General features: G+C 42.3%; 1 long non-coding RNA gene across 4 annotated transcripts in view; it reads left to right on the forward strand.

Annotated features, from left to right (window-relative positions):
* LOC148190371 (uncharacterized) overlaps positions 1-16558 on the forward strand; it is a 185081-nt gene that overhangs the window by 56688 nt on the left and 111835 nt on the right. The gene's annotated exons all lie outside the window — the stretch shown is intronic.

A 16558-nucleotide genomic window follows, 5' to 3' on the forward strand; every position in this document is an offset into this window, starting at 1 on the left:
GGCATTAATATAGAAACACATAAAATGAACACGCCTGAAAAGAATAATGTTACATGGCCACAACCATTATAAACACAATAAATCTCAAGAGGTATTGTACATTATCCCTTCTTGTGTGAGCTGCAGCTTGCCTATACATACGCATTAAGCAGTTTACATGTGTATGCAAACACCAGTGTGAGTGTGAGTGTTTCCGTATGCATGCGAAGCTGAAGTCGTCATTGAACGTGTCAGGTCGTTCCAACCAGGTCTGCGAGGGCCGCACAATGGAGGCCCATTTGCACCCCATTAGAAAAGCAGGTTAGCAGATGTGTGAGAATCTCTCTCCAGCGAACACACACACACACACACACACACACACACACACTCCTGACAGCCCCCATTATGAGCTCAGAAAGTGGGATCTGCATCTCAATACTTGCACAGGAAACACTAGTTTGCACTGCTGATCTGCCTGATCCTGGTTTGGCACTTCTTGCATGTCTTTGTCCCCGCTTGTCCCTCACTTGTCCCACCCTTTTCCTCTTTTTTTTTTTTTTTTTTGAAGTGACCACTTCCAGATATCCAGTCTCTTCCTTGGACAGTACCGCTCTTTTTCCTCAGGCCCCCCTATAGTTTTCTATTTTTCTTCAATCTCAAGAGGGTTATCTCAACTGATAGAGTTTATACCATCATTTATGTGACTTTCAGCCCCTTTCTTATGGCCTCTCGTGCTTCAGTCTCACCGCTCAACGCTTCTGTCAGTACTAGGTTACCTCTGTTTGATGTCCCAGTATCCCATGGGGACTGAATCAGCACGAGCATCTATTATGGTGGGATGGGGGGAAGATGGATAGATCAATGTGTCGAAAGGTTTGCGCCGACGCAGGTACTGAGTGTCAGGATGGGTGAATATATATATGGATCTGTGGGTGTCCGGTGATTGGTGGGTGTATTGATTGGTCTTTTTTTTTCCAGTGAATTGACAGTTTTATCATGGGTGTAATGGCAATGTGACACTGTTTCAGTTGGTTTTAATGGGTTTTGTTGCACTATTGTTGGCTTTGACAATTCTCAATGTGATTGCAGTGTCATTATTTTTGCTATTAACATGAAGTGTCACCAACCCAGGCATGGTGAAAAGATAATTCATGATTATACTATCAAAAATATGCAATTTCTTTGGACCATAACAAGATGAAGATGACAGTTTTTGTTTCTTTGATTAGAATTTTCAATGCAAAACACGTTTTTGCTGGAACAGTCACATATTGAAGTCACGTGAGGTTAGATGACTATATTGAGACATATTCACAAACATAGCAGCAGATAGAAGTGGAGCAGATGGGTGAATAACAAAGGTTTTTGGGGCCGAGAGCATGTTTGGATTGATAGTTTGGATGGACAGATGAATGTATTGATGTTGGGAGATGGAGAGATGGATGGTAATAGTGATGGTGGGAGAGAAGAGCAATATGCATGGACGCTGGCAGGGTAGATGGAGGACAGAAGGCCTGTGCTGCTCCCAAAGCTGGCTATACTCCCCTGGGGACCTTGCAGTGTGTAGGTCAACCCCAGGGGGTGTGTGAGGGTGGGCCTCGGGGTGCAGAGGAGAATGTGAGGGCTTGGCCTTAGGTTGGGCCAACCAGAGAGTGCACTATCCTCCACTCCCTTATTTACTGCCTGAAATGCCACTACAGATGGCCATGTGTCAAGGATGGAGGCGGCAGGCTTAAGGTTGGGGCTAAAGGCTAAGGATGGAGTGACCTCCGGGGTCGGATGTTTTACTGCGACATCACCATTTCCCACCAGCTAATCGGAGCACTCGAGAATATGAAACCCAACAGGGCAAGTTAAGGCGACACATCTAGAATAACAAAAGCTACAAAATAAACTTGTTTTATTGAATTTAAACATGTCATAGACACCTCAATAAACGTCCTTTAATAATGAACATACAACAGAAAGACAAATAACCTGTTTACACTCAGTTTTAAGATGTGTTTCAGTGAAAAGAACAAAGTGGACAGCTTAGACACATTGTCGTTCACACCTACCACCACTTGTGTTTTGATTCCATTACTGCCTCTGCCTCTCCCGCTAGACGGCCAAAGGGCCCTGTGCACAATTATTACATTCCCATTCTTGCTAGTCAGTGGTGTCGGTACAGCTGGAGAGTAAGAGTGACGATTCTCTCTAGAGCAATCAGTGGACGGTAGTGTTTTTAGCTCCACCTTTTTACTGTCGGATCAGTGTGGTAGGTACCTTAACAGAGGGGTGACGAAAAAACAGGGAGGCATGAAACAGCCCTTTTTTTAACATTCACAACTAGGACTAAAAAAACGTCTTGTTTCAAAGTTATGCTATATTGTATATTTCGTTTACGTCATCTGAAAAACATCTACACTTATGGCCTGAGACGAGCCAGGTCCTTCAAAAATAAAAGCACCATGGGTTCCGCTTTGATATATTAAATTATAGCAATACTTTATGTAACTTTACTAAACAGTACTTTCTTAACTTACATACTTATTTAACATTGTAATAGTATTTTATTCAACTTAACCATAACAGTAGTTTATGTAACTTGATTTTATGTCAGTAGCTACTTTAGTTATAACAATATTTAAATTAATAATTTTGTTTTTTAATAGTTTACAGTAATTAAGCAAAGATGTATAAATATGGACTTTATTTATAACCATTTGATTTAATAACTTAGATTTTTAGTACCTTACAGTACTTAAGCAAAGATTTCAAAATCTGGACTTTATTTATAACTATTTGATTACTTTTTTTTTTTTTTAGTATTTTGCAGTACTTAAGCAAAGACTTCAAAATATCGACATATATATTGTGTATTCTGATATAGCCTAAAATTATAGCAGTATTATTTTAAAGCCATATCGTCCATCCCTATTCACAACTTTTGACAATGTGAATATAAAAATAATTGTTCTTTTGTGTAATGAAGAGAACTGAACCAGACTACTTTGTGGAAATTAGGCTAATGCATCTTGGTGGTTGTTAACGCTTTTTATCTAGTGCAGTCCACAATTGCACAAGAGGCATTTTAAATCTAAGTGTAAACAGGGTCAAAGACGTCTGTGCTGTGATTTGTCCAGTTTTCAGACCTGATGAGATGACAGTCACAGCAGCAGTGATGTGCTAACTAGGAGAAAAGGTTGTGTGCTCTGCGGCTTGGCATTGAGTCTTCTATCAGATGGCTGCCTCTCAGGGTGAAGGCAGTCTGGATTGAGCCTCCATGGTGACCTCTGATTGATTAAGAGGCCATTTCTGGCACTTGGCTGGCCTGGGGCACCATTTGTCACCTGACTGTGCAGTCCTGTTGAGAAGCTTCGTGTCCTCCAATCTACACTCAGGCCTTTTTTTTTTTCTAAATCCCCAACTCAGCCAGACCCACCAGGGCCACCCATGTCAAAAATCTGTTCACTCATTCTGGTGCTCAGCCTTTTGGATTAGAGTAAACACCAAATGGCATGTTGAAACATAACGAAATATTCTACACACGAAAAGCTTTTTTTCTGTATTTGTCTGATGCTCCTGTTTTAAAAAAAGCCAATTTAAGTTATATGGTCAAAATCGTAATCACCAAAAAAAGTATTTATTCTTCTGCTGTGATAGCAAGTGATTCTGCAGGTTCAGTTTGATTTAAGTAGTTCATAACTGTTTAGATCCACATGTCAAAGTTATTTTATTACTGCTCTTCAGGTGAGCTGCAAGTCACAGATTGTAGGTTTCACGATTATGCCGTCCACTTTACTTCATCAGCTTCTTTTATAGAAAATTCATCCTAACCAAAGGTCGGAGAAAGGTGACCAGTTTTATAGCCGACAGTTAAATGCCCTGCCTGGAGTTAGGACTGAAACATATATCTGTAATTTGCAGTGAAATGACCTGTGCTCTGTTTTCACATATTGCTCCTTCAGCTTCCTTTTTTTATGAGATTATTTTGTAGATGAGGTAAGGAGGGAAGCAAATCTATTTTGTCATAACTTGTTTTCCACTCTGAATTTAAGGAAATTACAGTATCTAGTTTGCTTTGATGCAGTCCTGATGACTGCCACATTTACTCAAGGAAATGCGCGGAAAGGTATGAAATAAATTCTGATATAATGTAATTGTGTTTATTAGAATTTTTCTCGGGGAAAATGAGAATGCTAATCATATTCATAGCCAGTGCTGTGGGTAATTTGCAGGCTGCGATAAGCTGCCATATCAACATGAACTGCTGATGATTGAGTGACACACCTGACATTTTCGACTCATAATTTATTGATCCTATTTCAGTCCCCATCTAAATGTTTTAATCCGTTTGGCTATCGAGAAGCTCGCATAGGAGAGCTATGTGAAATGTTCCCGGATTGGATCTGATGGTGACACAGCTGGCCTTGGACTCGTGTATGATGACGTGGCTTTAATGCATTGCCACCTTGACACCATTAGGACAATGCGTTCACCAATTAAGGATAGCACTCTTGGCCGAAGCCTTGGTGTGGGAGGGAGGCCTTTGTTAGGGGGCAAAAGTTTTATTACTTCTGATAATGATAATAAATGCCTCCTCCCACACACTATGCCCTTCATTACTGCATTGATCTCATAACATCTCTGCTAAAATCCATCACTGTAGCTCAGTTAATGAATGTTCCAAACATAGCAGTCAACCGCGCGGATGATCCAAGACCTTGTCACGTTCGCAGTAATGAAGTTAATGAGCGAACGGAGGAGTCGACATTTTCGGGGAGGGAGGATATGACTTTATATAGGGTGGAAGAGGATAGAAGCGGGATTTAGCAGGCTGAGGCTGAAGTGTGAACAGGGAAGGAAGAGCCACAGAGGTTGCACCGTTCACACGCTCTGAAGTATTCTTGTGTGTGCGATCTGGCTGGCACACATACATAGACAGACATGTACAGAGACGCACACATGCAGACAGGTGCTGCGTGTGGTACTGACTGTATGGTGAACAGCTGTGTGTAGGAGATTGTGCTGCGAGCTGGGAGGTTGCTGTTGCATTTTTGACCTTACCACCGGACGCAGCATTTGACACAGACAGACAGACAGACACACACACACACACACAGAGGGCAGCTGCAAGGTGCCATTCAAGGGCCGGAAAGCCAACTGCACACACCCACACAGAACTAACTGTCTCCAGCAGGATATTAGCCCAGTCCTATTTCTTATTTTTACCTCTTTCCCATTGTTTTTGAGATCCACATTCAGACTGTACACGATGGAAGACGCTTTTCCACTTTTTCCCACCAGTGGTGGTAAAAGTATGCAGTTCCTTTACTTAAGTAAAAGTACTAATATCACACTGTGAAAACACTCTGTTACGAGTAAAAGTCCTGCATTGAAAATGTCACTTAAGTAAAAGTAAATAAGTATAATCAGGAAAAAATACTTAAAACTACCCAATGCAAAAAAATCTAAAAAAAAGTTAAGGACTTAAATGTTTATCAAAATAGTTGGCTATGAATTTTCTGTCAATTGGCTTATTGATTAATCAACTATTTGTTGCAGCTGGACTTGTAACAAAATATATTTTACAAATTCTTCTTTTGTTTTTTTTTATGCAAAAATCTTAATTTGTAAAGTAACTATTAACTAAAGTAGCCCAACAAATGTAGTGCAATAAAAAGTACAATACTTCCCTCTGAAATGTAGTGGAGTAGAAGTATGAAGTTTCATGAAAAGAAAATAATTAAGTACAAGTACCTCAAATTTGTACTTTAGTACAGTACGTGAGTAAATGTACTGAGTTACATTCCACCACTGACTACCACTATACCAAATGAAGCCAAAATATCCCTGATAAGGCAGCTGCCATCTTGCGCTGTTGATGGTTATTGTGGACGTGCAAATATTAGTCCCTTTTCTGGAGAGATGCAGTGACAGACCTCCACCAAATACCTACCATCAATCCAAGCAGCATTTGCAATTATTCCAACTAGTCTGCAACAAGTTAATGAGACTCAATAAGTAAGAGATAAAAAAGAAACAGCTGTGACATTTTCACTGGCCTCCATGCTACTTTCTTTTGTCCACTAACCTGTTTTCACCCCTGTCCGTGATGTCGAATGTGACGCACCAGAAAAAAAAGACATACTCGCCTGCTGCATAGCTGTGTCCATGACTGTGGTCTACTGGCAATAGCAAAGGAGTTTATTGCCTATTTTTAGTGTTTTTTTCTCCTGAAAAGTGCCTTCATACATGTAATAATGTGGGTGGACAAGGGGTATTAAAGAAGGGGTGAAAAATAGAATAACTTCACTGATGGACTCCAGCTGAATTTTAGGTATCATGTCATCAAAGGGGGATTGCACTACAAAAGTGTAACGTAAGTTTAGTAGCTAGGTAGCTTCTGAGACATCAGCATACTAGCAATTTCAAAATTGATTTCTTATAACACTCGGTTTGGACTGTTCCCCTGAAAATCCTTAGTTTAGTGGGCCATGTAACACCAATACTTCAGCCTAGCCTTCTATGCCAACAAAAATCAGGACAACCTCGCCCTAGACATGAACGTGCCAAATGGAGGGGTAAGTGCTTAGTGGTAGGGGCAAGGGGTGTATTGGGATTGGGCACATTCTACATTTGACCCTGCAAGATAACCTACGTCTGCTGCACATCCCAAAACTGAAGTAATATTCCACAGTCTGTAACTGATCTGCCATACCTCTGACTCCAACCAGACCCCCAACCTGCCAGAGGGAACACTTAAACCACATCTGACGGCCCAAATATTTACCTACCCCCTTACCCAACCCGCGTACTGGTCATAAGCTCCAACGTCAAAACACTGTCCCACCTCCCATCCTGGCTGTCAGTCGCCAGCTAAGTCCTCCTTGGAGCTTGGAGGCTATCAGGGATTTAAGGGAAAAGCCCTTTATCCAGGGACTTTCTCTACAGGCTGGGGCGAGCAAATGCCTCATGTCAGCAAAACACCGTAAATGCTGCAAATGGCATCTTTTCTGCTTCTCAGAGGTGGCAAACAAACTTCTGAGAGAGCAAACACATGGTGTATATATTAGGAGTGAAATGAATGACTGGAAGGACTGTCGAGTTGGTGCTCGATTTTCACTTTATTTATTTTTATTCTACATCTGTGTTTGTAAGCATACATTTTCCTATCCAAGCAGGCATTTGTACTTGAGTGGGCGTATATAAAGGTTGCGCTGGTGGGATGTGATGCCACATGCTGATTAACCCTTAGGTGGATTGTATTGGCTAATCTGGGGAATTAAGCTCCCAGCTCTCAGGAATGCCGTCGGCTTCTTCATCCAGACCAGGTGTCCACACAAGCTGGGGGACAGTGTGTGTATGTCTCTGTGTGTGTCTGTGTCTGTGTGTGTGTGTGTGTGTGTTTGTGTGTGTGTGTGTGTGTGTGTGTGTGTGTGTGTGTGTGTGTTTGTGTGTGTAGAGGAGGAAATGACAGGAATCATGCTTTACGTCCAGGTGGTTGTGGCACACCTTATTACCAAATGGCCCAATTGTTATGAGTGAGAGATAAGAGATAAAAGTGTCACCTGTCCCTTTAATAAAGGTGGCATTAGGAGAGGCAGCAGGGAGGAGAGCAGCTGGAGAAGGTAATCCCGATTCTCCAGGTCAGCCATCAGACAAGCTGTAGCAGGCCCCGGTTACTCTAGCCTAATTAACATACACCAACAGGGAAATCTTTCCTTCTCAGACCCATGTTGCAGCGCACACCCAGCTCTCCAGCCAGCCGTTGCAGGGTTAATACTTTCCAGCCTCCACACTTGGGATTTTTGACCAGCTCCAACATGCTTCAGCTTCTGCTTCATGTTACACCTCCTCAGGGGATCAAAAGATAGATGAGTAAATGGGAAGTGGGGAGTTTTTCCTTGGATATATGACGGTGATGTGCGTCAGTGCTGTTTCATCAGTGAATTGTTTTACATAGATACAATTTCTGCATGATTATGTAAATTGTGTGAAAATATATATATTTCTTTGGTTTTGGTGAACTGACTTTGATAGTGTTGGTTAAATATTGATAAAGAACATTTTAAAAATGATTAGAGCTGTCAGCATTAACCCAATAATTCCAATGCGACTGAAGTATGTACATAATGCGTTTTTTTTTTTTTTTAATGGCGTTATTGGCCGGCCGACATTTCTGTCTTTAAGAGGCTGTACTGGGAATGATGATACTGTTGTCACATGACACTAGAAGACTTATGGAATTCAGCGGTACCGACTAGCAACCATTTAATGCTAGCTTCTCAGTAAGGGGGCTAAATAATACCCCAAAGTTTGGATAAAATTTGGCGATGGTAAAATGGCATGGTTATGTCAAAGGGGTCCCTTGACCTTTGACCTCAAGATTTTTGAATGAAAATGGGTTACGTCTCTCCTTTACAGACATACCCACTTTATGCCAGTCCCATGCAATTTCTTGCCATTATTGATTCCTAATCAAGACCATCTGGAGAAGAGCCAACCAACCACTATTTTGTAATGCAAAATAATGCAATTGAAAACACGTAATTAAAAAATGTGATTCATCTCAAGTAACTATTGAACTTATGCGATAACTGCGACTTTAAAAATGTATAATTTTACCGCCCTGATAATAATATTTTTCTACAACACTGGTCTCATTTGTATTTGTTCTGGCCATCATTTCTGTCAGTCATGATAGCTTTATTCTCACCAAATCTGAGAAAACGCACAACAAAAGGCCCAGAAAAAAACAGAAAGCCATCAAAGAAGTAGTGGCGATGATGGCTGACTGTTGTGACGCTTCACGTCGCCTGTATCTAAGTGCTTGAACACTCCACAAAGACTGCAGCCAACGGCCAACCAGCTAGTATATTCCGCACCTGCATGGAAGGAAATGATTTTCTCCAATAGCATGTGGCAGGAGTCTTATTTCATTCAAAAAGGGTAACCGAAAAACGGACAGGAGGGATTCAAGGTGCTATCCAGTTAGCACGTTAACAACTTAACCTGATGTTGAAAGAACAAAGAATATTTATTGTGCGCTGACAAACAAATAACACAAACGATTACAAACCGTTTCTGCAAAAGAGCTCAGCGGCTAAAAATGTAATATTACTGAATATAACAAGTTTGTTTTGATCTCACGCCCTCTTGACTTTAGTTGTTCCTTTGCTTTCCTCATTTCTGTTTCTCCTCTCGCGCATGTCGCTGAATTACAGATCAGAGTGATTCACCAACAGAGTCTCTGACGTCGATTCAATATTCTAAATCAGCCAAAGATAAAGCCGACAAGGGCCGACAGTGCGGGACACATCATAAAATACTAGGGTGACAGACCCCAGACAATACAGGTTGTAAACAAGCCAACGGTTCAGTTAAAGCAGAGACTTAGTCTGTAAGCTGTGATGAATGTTTACAGCAGACACTTTGGGTAATACTTTTACAATTTGTCTTCATTTTGTCTTCCAAATAACAAAGTCTAAACTGGGGTTTTACTCGACTGTCTGACTGCTCCTGTTTCTTGCTGTGTCAGAAAAATTTTTAGCTATTCCGCTGCACTCCCACATCTCAGCATTTAACTTTGTGAGCACTGTGTTATTGTTATTGATAGGAATGATGGCCAGAATTACGAAAACACGACTTGGGTTGTAATAAAAAATAATCATCATTCAAGATCTGTCTGTAAGGTGTGTGAAAACAAAGTTATATGAAATCTATCACTGCGGCTAAGCTTTCAGATGGCTCCACATTGGCACTCATTACTTACTTACTGCAGCGTAAAAGATTGGGAATATGTGCGAGACTTTCACTGACTGTCACCCACCAGGTGGAATGTGAAACACACACTTCCACAAACACTTGGAGACAGTCGTGTGGGGTGGCCGGACAGAGATGTGCAACCCTGGCGTCTGACCCCTCACACACTCCTCTACAACACACACTCGTCCATTGCTCATCCCCCCTCCCACGCATGCCCTTCCTCAAGTGTGTCTCCAGCTGAATGGTGGAAGGGAGGGCGTTCGGGGTTGGGGGGGCGCGAGGGTATCAGGTGTCATTTAAAAAAGCAGTTGTCAGGACTGGCTGAAAATGGAGCATGGCTTTATTCAGTCTAAATTGTAGCCTGGTGAAAACAGCGTGGCCTCTCTGTGCCCTCCCACAGTGGAGTGGCCATTTCTGTTCGGCTCTAAGAGTCGGTTTAATGGAACTCTATTAAGTGCTCTGTTATTATGGGATTGATTTCTTCTTCCTGTTGCGCCAAATGAATATTCCGATAGATTTCTCTGCTCCTGCTGGATGCCAGCTGTCATTGAATAAAAATAACGTCTTATGTCTCCCATAGGTAGATTATATTTAAATTAAGTAAACCTAACTCATTTCTCTGCTAAGTCATCTGGCTTTGGCAGCATCACACAGCTTTACACACACACAGCTATTTTTTCTCTCTATTAGCCTCACACACATAAGTGCATGTCCGAGCGCTCACACACACAGCTGGTGGGGATTACAGGAGAGGAAGCGGAGTGAACACACAGGGTTTCAGAGTCAAAACAACGGAGCTGGACTTGACCTTTGACCTGTATAGCCATTCATTTGTTGATAACATCAGTCAGCTCCATAATGCGACAGGTCCAGAGTGTGTACAGGCCATTAAGTGCACTCGGGACAGACAGACAGACTCTTTACAGAGAACAAAACCCCCATCTTTGACAATACACACTCCCTTCCAAAGGATTTAACTTAAGATAGTGATGACTGCAAAGTATATGGCTATATGATAATTAATGGCTTCCATTAGAGGGAAAACCCTTCCTCTGCACTTTTCCTGCTGGATGGAGTGCTGAAGTAGCTTAGCTCTGTGTTTCTGTCCTACCTGGGGCTATAGACAAGTGGTATCCTGCATGTAAAATAAAGTCTTTCCCCCCTCTGAGCCCCTCCTCCGTGGCCCCCATTCCTCAAGTTAAATCAAGTCTTCCCATCTCTGCCTCCTCCTCTTTCTCCATCCAGGCATAGTTAATAGGATCATTTCTTATTTTTTAATATCCCAGTAATCTACATCATATCACATTTCCTCCTAGTTTGTTGAGTAAGGTGATAGAGAGGAAGCAGGGAATATTTCCTCTCATGACGATTGAATAATGATCTCTGCATGTTATGGGTGCGTGTCTTTATCTCTGCAGAGGCACTTAAATGTGCATGTGTGTGTGTGTGTCGGTGCACTGTTGTTGTGGGATGTTAATTTTATCTCCCATTGGGCTCGTGGCCGTGTCGTGGACTAAGTAGAGTCATTTACCAAAGGTTACAGCTGCAGTCATGGATACCAGCAGATGATAAGTCATACCAATGAGCCTTATCCTAAGTAATCGCGCTTTATATTCAGCGCCGCTCTCCATTTCTCTGTCTCCCTCTCTGACGTCCGTCTTTTGGTCTGTCTGCATTTTTTTTTTACCCCTTTATTTTTCAGTCTGTTCCTCTTTCTTTTATCCCTCCGAAATCCTGCTAATTCCCACATCCTTTTCTTAATAGAGAAGAGCTAACCAGCATGTAGCTGTGAGAGGGTTATTATACAGTCTGCCATTTTCAGTGGATCACGGTATCCTCACTACTATATCACATCCACCGCTATGGAGATATGGAAATGAGACAGCGGCCCTCAACAGGGGCTCTCAAAACAATTATCTATACTTCATAGGCAGGAATGCTGCTGGGCCAGTGGCCAGTGCCCTGGGCTTTCTCATTTCTCTAAGAGCTAAATGTTGCTGACTTGCTGCTTTCTCACAGCATCAGCCTTGCCCTTGTTACAAACAGAGCTGAATGGAAGTCTTTTTTTTTTTTGCTATAGCTTGTCCTTGTGTTTGCAGCCAAATGGCAGAGACAACAGGTATTGTGTGACAGTGAGGTTAGTGGGGTTTTAGAGTTGGTTCAGCAGAGCGGCACAGTGGAGAGCCTGGAGGAGAGCAGATTGGAAGACTGTGGATGAGAAAAGGAATTATGTATCTTTAAAAAAAAGATGTGGATTTCTGCTAGGTTTTGATAGTTAATTATAACTTCTGAACATTAGACAGACTCATATCTTTGATTCTAAATGCATCAAATAAACTTGTTTTTGACGCCAATAGGTTTTGATTCCTAATAATGCTGTGTAGTGACAAAAATCTGGCAATACGATATGTACCATAAACAGGGGTTACGATTCAATATATTGCGATAAGCAGTAGTGTGGTGGTAGTTGGTGAGGTGAGCATACTACTAGGTAGATGGGTGGGCTACAGAGGAGGAAGTATGCACTTTCCTATATGTTCCAGTGGCGTTTAGGCTGATCGGTGGGTTTATTGTAAAAAACCTAGAAAAAGAGGAGGGTATGTTCTGTATACCTGCAGATACCCTCCACTACCCCACAGGTAACGGGCAAGACAATATATTGTGATTTCTTTGAAATACAACATTTAGGAAAACTGTTAAATGAAGAACACACCTCCATACGTATATACGCAATCGGACCAGTGGGACCAGTATTTATATTTAACACAGTCCCTGTAATGTAATGGCGGTATGTTGCTATGTTAAAGTGAAGGAGTCAAATGGCTGAAGACACATTACAGAACAAAATGAGCCACTGCCAAGAATATTTGCATGTAAACTGTAAAAAAAAAAAAAAAAAAATCCATAGTTTTTTTGTGAATCAATACAGTATCCAAAACATATTTGCATAAGCTATTCAGTAATTTCATATCCCTAATCTGTAGCCATATCTCGTATATGATCCCAACTTCTGTATCCGGTTGGTGAAAATTAGGGATGAATGATAATGGATTTCTTGCCTATATTCAATATGCTGATATATAACAAGATATGTAACTACTCATTTGGCTGATAACCAATGTCCATTATTTGTACACAATTAAAAACTGTGTAAAATCTATTTAAATGAAAGAAACAAAAAAGAAATGTTTTCATGATGGCCCACCAGCAGATGGAGACATGAAATACAATGTATGTAGTATTAAATTAATTATGCAAAATAAGAAATTACTAATGCTGCGCACTGAAATTTTCATATACCATACACCCCTGTGAAATTCCAGGAAGTTATGAAGGTATGAAAAACTAGATGCGGCCCAAGCCTAGTCTGCAGCCACTTTAAAAAAGGCCACCCAAAAAAATCTGCAAGAATCAGTCCCAGTTTACATGTATGCTATATTTACAATATTTTACTGCTTTACCTTGCCATCAGGCAGCCCTTCTTAATGGAGAACTGAAGTTGTTCTCAAAGCCACCACTCCGTTAGTAATTTTACTTCACAGAACATGGGAGTAACATGGAAAAAAAATATTGCAAAAATAGTGTAACACTTAAAGTATAACTTAAAGTATACCTTAAAGTATAAAGGCTACGTTTTGCTATGGCTCCTTTCCAGAGAGGTACATTGTTGCTGCCCTGCCAGGAAAGGACAGTCACACAATACATTAAAAAAAGCACAGCCGAAATGTCAGATAGGTTGAGCCACCGTGTTTAACTTTATATCTTTAAACATTACAGTTACAGCTGAAAAAGACAATGATAAAAGTTTGCCAATTTCACGTAATGTCCGCAGGTGAAATCACTTGACAGCTGTCTGCCTGGAAGTGATTGTAATTAGCACGACGTCAGCTGGATTCCGTCTGTTTAAATACTTCATACAGAAATACACATTACCTCAATCTCCTGTACCACTTTCCCATTTCTCTACATGCTTCCTTAGAAGAAATTCAACCCCACTTTATGACACAACTCCAAATTGCCAAAGTTTCCTATTTCTAGATTTGAAAAGCTATATCTGAAGATTTTACGTGAAGTCTTGCCAGCGTTATTACTGCAGGCTCTTTGATCTCCCTGCCAGAGTTTTTGAAAAGCAAAAACACTTTAAAAAACATGTTTCATTTGTAGTCGTCTATCAGTATGAGGGTGCATGGTGAAAGTTGGCCTCCTCGGCAGTCTCCTAAGGTCTGGGGTGTATCCCTAAATGACCTGCGGGGTCTTGATAAGTCTATGAGTCATGTGGATATTGCTCATGTGAACATGTAGTCAGCAGTAATTCTGTAATGAGCAGTTTGTGTACGTCTCTTTTTGTGTTTGTTTGCCCGCCGGTCTGAGCCTGTGTGTACATGTAGAGCCATGACTGATGCGCAGCCAATCCCTAAAGTTGTGGAAGATGTATGTGGGTGAAAAGTGAACTCAGTAATGAGCATGTGTATGAGGAAGATTCTGACTGTATGCTTGCGAGTCCGTCTATAGCCTAAGGGGGTTTGGGGCTGTGGTTTCAAGCTTTTGAACAGAAGGAGTGATTAGGCAGGAGAGGCAGACAGAGATGTGTGTCAGTAGCATGACTAGCCGTGTGTGAGTATAGGATGAATGTTTTGTGGTGGCTGGAGTTCCCCCTGGATCAAGCGCACACTGTTTTCAGATGACTGTTTTTAGCTGCAGCTGTCGCCCTTCGCTCTGGACATGAAAGACTGAAGGAAAGAAGAGTGAGATCTAAAGACCAAGGATCCAAACAAAAAACACAAAGCGACGTCAAGTCATTCTGCACAGCATTGACACTGTTGATTATGTGGGTAGAGCCGATATTACTGCCTGAGCACGCCAACGCTTTGGGCTGTAACACACTGACACACCTGGCTGAGTCAGCTGAGTCAGGGCATGCGCTGCTGGAGACATACGGGCGTGTTCATCTTTATTTACAGGAGTTTGGGTTGAATATAGGCTCAAAAGATTTTTCTCCTCCCTTTTTCCTGTTCTCTGTCTTCCACTCTAGGTTGGTGTTATCGTGCTTCCCCACCTCCTCAGTTTGTAATGTGCTTCTGAAGGCTCTGTGGGAGGAGATCAGCCCTCCTGTCCTCTCTGTTTGTGTCCTAACAGCCTCGTCCTGCTCCACACAACTTGCTGGCCACAGGCAGCCGAGGGAGTGCAGCACTAATTGCGCAGGTCACTGAGGTTACGCAGCCTCTCAGAGTCTCTCAGCCTCCGCCTCCCGCTCTCAGATGTGGTTCAGCCTCTACTCACCACTCTTTTACTTTATAATAAGGCATGACATCACAGTTTACATTGCCATAACAAATAAATACTGCACTCTGATGCTTGCAACTGGAAGCTCAAAATGCATAGCTGCAGTAGAAGTTTACTTTCTTGTTCGCTTGAGAGGTTAGTCATGTCGGGAATCCTTGAAAGCTCCCGCATTTTTCGGCATCAACCTCTGCTCATCTAAAATCATTTAGAGCCTGTTTTGTTTCCTCTCCTTTTTCCCTGCTGTGTGTGATGTAGGAAATGTAGGAGATGTCTGTCTTTTCAGGCGGGTTCCGTTGTCTTTTGTGTGTCTTGTCTGAAACAGCATGTCAGCCAGGCGGGGCGGCTCTGGGAGGATGTGTGTGAGAAAAAGAGAGTGTGTGTGCTGAATGAAATGTAAAAAGCAGTACGCCTGCCTGCACACACACACAACAGCCTTTGGCCTAATGGGAGCTGACACTCTGACAGGCTCTCTGAGCTCTTTATCTGGGCCTCTCGCCTCAGAACGTGCGTGTGTGTGTACATGTTTGTGCTGTGTGTTTGTGCGTAGTGTGTGTGTGCTTGCTCATGTGTGTGTGTGCATGTGTGTGACCCCAGCGGTGGTAGTCGCCAGGCCCCTAGAGAGTTCTTTAACCCCCTAACAGAGTCAGACTCATTTACATTGAAATGGGAGAGTGGCAGGGCCTCTTTATGGACTGTTTGCTTTCGCTCTATAGAAAAGCTTCAGCTCCACCTCTTGCTGTCACACACAAGTTCACGCACGCAAACACGCACATGCATACACACATGCAGCGTCACGCTAGATACATGGGAATTTGCTCTGCTGCAGGTCACACAGTTGGCTCTCCAAACTGTTTTGCCCCCTTTAAGGATCTGGATTGTGTGTGGATGCATGAGTTATGAGGGGTCACAAAGGGCCGCTGGTTCAGGTCTGTGTGACTGAGGCCATGTGGTTGTTAGCTGAGTGTTTTTCCACCTCTCACTACTCCTACCTTCCTAATGACTGCTGGCTAGAGCTGCACTGGAGTCCCCCAGGTTCCCGTCAGCTATAGCTGGTCCCACAGTCCAGATAAACGCTGCCTGAGGCATAAGACTCTAGATCAGAGCTCCCTCCTCAAAGAACTTCCTCATCCTCCAGAGGGGAAGCTCTGAATCTGACCCCAGACCTGTGTGTCTGTGCCGGCTCAAGGCTGTAAAGGTTCCCAAATCTGGCGGTGGCTGCCAGTGAGAGCGCAGGTCTAATTATAGCAAGCAGGAAGTGAGTGGGAAGGAACTCTTTGATGATCCATACAATTATATTTCTGTCTGGGAAGTACTGTGGCTGAGGAGGGGAGCATCTCTCCTCTTCTTTCACAAGTCCGTTTCACTGCCTCTTCTATAGCAAGGACTTGTGCCCTCTTTTGTAAGCCTAATGTACTGTTTTCCCCACTATCTCCCTTCTTATCTCTCAGTTAGGGCGTTCTATAAAAAAGGAGAAAAGAGTACGCTGTTTGAAGTCAAGTGGCTGGGTAAAGACCAAATAGAGCAATGTTTTCCACCTGTCTTGTTC

Source organism: Plectropomus leopardus, chromosome 1 (assembly GCF_026936395.1).
Source record: "Plectropomus leopardus strain MGB_pleo_1.0 chromosome 1, ASM2693639v1, whole genome shotgun sequence".
Lineage (NCBI taxonomy): Eukaryota > Metazoa > Chordata > Actinopteri > Perciformes > Serranidae > Plectropomus > Plectropomus leopardus.